Source organism: Acinonyx jubatus, chromosome A2 (assembly GCF_027475565.1).
Source record: "Acinonyx jubatus isolate Ajub_Pintada_27869175 chromosome A2, VMU_Ajub_asm_v1.0, whole genome shotgun sequence".
Lineage (NCBI taxonomy): Eukaryota > Metazoa > Chordata > Mammalia > Carnivora > Felidae > Acinonyx > Acinonyx jubatus.
Genome location: NC_069383.1, coordinates 127,086,831 through 127,090,251, shown reverse-complemented (window position 1 = coordinate 127,090,251; position 3,421 = coordinate 127,086,831). Strand labels below are relative to the sequence as shown.

At 44.8% G+C, this 3,421-nt stretch overlaps 1 long non-coding RNA gene across 1 annotated transcript; it reads right to left on the bottom strand.

Annotated features, from left to right (window-relative positions):
• On the bottom strand, positions 1-3,024 carry LOC128314640 (uncharacterized). Its single transcript, XR_008296506.1, has 3 exons — positions 2,928-3,024; positions 913-1,065; positions 1-389 (listed from the first exon to the last, which is right to left on the bottom strand). It is a non-coding gene; the product is annotated as an uncharacterized LOC128314640 (long non-coding RNA).
• Between the last annotated feature and the right edge of the window lie 397 nt (positions 3,025-3,421).

The following is a 3,421-nucleotide window of genomic DNA, read 5'->3' as shown; positions in this document are numbered from 1 at the left end:
TTCAACGCCCAGCTGAGCGGGTCATGCAGTACATCTGCTAAAAGGCCATTTGGCTGCAAATAATAGAAAACTGGGTTCACACTGGCTTAAACAGAGAGGGGGGTTATTTTCTCAGATAACAGAAAGGCTGGAGGTAGGCAGCTGCCGACATGGATTTTAATGATTTCTGGGCCAACCTCTATTACTCTCGCGGGCTTTGTCTTGGGACACAAGATGGCTGCTTCAGCTGCAGGCAACTCATCCATGCCGAGGCCAGGAATAAATTGGCCGTCGGAAAAAGTCATCATCAGTTATTTCTGTGCAGGAAAGAGAAAGATTTCCCAAAGCCCCCTTCCCCACCCCAGCATATTCTCACTTACAGGTTGGATCTGTGTAGCCAATCTCCATAGCTGCAAGGGAGGCGAAGAGAGGAATTATCTGGAATTCTATTCTCCACACAGGGAGAGGGCAAGGGAAAAGGAGACTGGAAACTACATGAGGGTAAACTACATGAGGGTAAAAAAAAAAACCTACAGTGAGGTCTCCCAGGTGTACCAAAAAATAACATAGCTACAACTTGCAATGAAGAGCCCTACTCCAGGTCAAGCTAGACTTACCATCTTCCATTTCCTGTGTTTATTCTGGAGCAAGTGAGACTTTTGCTGGTTGAGGCAATAAATGACCCTATTCAGCCAGCAACCTTGTCCCTTCAAGGATGCTACCAAAAACCCTGAGTATTTTTACAGTGTGGCCCTATCGGCCCACAAAAAGTTGGAGCAATTGATGTTTTCCCAGTACTCAGCATCAAATTCCAGGCTTCCCCTACAGCTGCATAACACAGAAGTTTGGGGCTAAGGGCAGAATCATCTGGATTGCCCATCTGAGGGACTGAAAATGGTATCAAAACTAGGTTCCCACCCTCTAGCTCCTCACCTCCATGAGAATGCTGTCATGTCTCCTCAACCTTCAAATGTATCTTGTATGCTAAGCAAGTTGATGCTTCCTCCCGTTTTTTGCTGCAACTCTGCCTTCCCTTGGCACTCTGCTCAGATATCTAAGCATAGGGATCATTTGGCCATCACATCACTGTAAAATGACACCAGACCAGTTATTATTTTCTTCTTTATGCTCATCTATCCCTTCTCACTTTCCTGACAATGAACATGTATGTTGTATGATGCGAAATCATTTTCTTTTTTAGATTTATATACATACACATATATATGTATATATATATGTACATATATATACATATATGTGTGTATATATATGTGTATACACACACACACACACACACACACACACACACACATATATATATATATACAGTTTTGGAGACGAACAAGCAATGGAGTGTCCCTGCAAAGCCCTTTCCCACTTAATTTCGGAGCCTATGTGTATTTCAATGGAAATACAATCCATATGTTTGCTTCATTCATACATCCTCATCCACACAGCTCTAAGAGCAAGCTGATTGATGGCCACAGGCCCTCAAGACTTTTTGAAGGATTTCTTTTTCCTCAAAAAAGAGAAAGCTGCCTTTGGCAGCAGCAGCGGGAGTTTGCCTGCCAAATGTCTGAGAGTGAGTCACAATACAGAAGCCAAAGGTCCAGAGAAGTAGACGAAGGATCAGGTATCAGCCTTCTCCAGAAAGGAGGCTCACAGCTCTTTTCCATATCCAATATTTATTAAACACCTACCATTTATGGGGTGCAGTGTTGGGGGTGGGGAGCAGGGAAACTACAAAAATGACACATCTATGCATTCCCTTCCAGGAGTTACCACTTTTACTGGGGTCAGCAAATTTCTCTGCAAAAGGCCAGATAGTAGATACTCTGCCTTTACAGGCCAGAAGGCCTATGTGGCAAATTCACAACTCTGCCGTGGTAGCATGAAGGCAATCGTAGACAACACACGAATGAATGAGGGTAGTTGTATCCCAGTACATTTTGTGTTTTGATACACAAAAACAGAGGTGGGGTCCATTTGGCCCACAGGCCACAGTGTGCCGACCCCTGGTCTAGATGAAAACACATGAAATTGTTGGCAATGTCACGTGGTCCCATCTAATGGTTGGGGAGATTAAATAAACACAGACGACTCTTACATGAAGAAGAAAGTACAAGAGGCCATAATCATGATTTTGTTTCCCGGATGGTTCTTCTGAAACGATCATGTGAGGTAGCTAATGATTCTAGCCGGGTGACCCCTGGCTACCCCACCTAGCACCTGAAACGCACTAAGTCAACCTCTATTTTTATACGAAATATGCAACCCTGGGTTGCTGCTAAAATTACGTAGGTGCCTTATAGCATTCTTGGAAGGGAGAGGATTGACTCCTTTGAGGATGAGAAGCAGAGGAGTAACTGTTGTTAAACAGGCTGGGTCCCTGCAGGTCTTGTCACAGCCTTTGACGTGCTAATGGGCTCCTTGAGGTCCTCTGATGGAGATGTAGCATGAAGCAGCTCCCCAGCTGATTAGTTCCAGGAAGATCTTTGTATAAGCAAAACATCCCCGACTGTGGTTCTAGAAACTACCCTGTGGAAATACCTTTACCCAAGGTGTTTCTAAGAAGACCAGCTTCCTCTCCTGACAGATCTCATGTGACTATCCTATGTCGCTAAGAACAAGAGTGAAAGAAGGTAGGTAAGACAAAGGTTCCAGCTCTTTGCCTGACATCTGTCCTGGACCCAGAGGAGAGGTTAACCGAGGCTGGTCCCTGAGCAGCACTGATTGGATAACTGCCACTTTCCATTTCCTGCTTTAAGGGATGTAATTTGACACCCAGACTTGAACCTTTCTGGGAGAATTCCTATAATGACATTATGACATCTTGTGGCCGTTTAGAGGAACCCACACTATTCCCCTTGGGTTTTGATCCTGAAGGAGAAAAGCCCTACTTAAAGGTCACCACCCAAAGGAGCCCCAGGAGGATGTCCTCCCTTTACCTGCTCCTCATTGGCCAACTGGTTCCATTTCTATCATTCAGTGTCTTGCTACTCAAAGCGTGGGCCTCGGACCAGTGGGACCAACAGCAGTGCATATTCTCAGGCACCCCACCCCCACCCGCCAGAGCATCAGAATCACAATCAGCATTGTCATAAGAGCTCTGGGGATTGGAGTACACAGCAAAGTTGGAGGAGCATCTTACCGGTAGACCTCTTTGTGGGTGAATGCGAGTTTTGCTTCTTTTTTCAGGAATGGGAAGAAAAAGGAAGCACCAAAGGCTGGCGGACAGTGTTAAGCTTCATGTTCTTTGGTGTAGTTCTAACTAGCTCATTGTTTCCAGGGATTTGCAAGGGCCCTTGGATAAGGTAAATAATTCTATTTTGTTATTTTCTTAGTATTTATTAGATATTGTTGCCAGACCCCACACTCAGTATTCTACTGGCAGTACTTTACTTAATTCCCACTGACATTGCTGTAGAAACTATTACTGGCT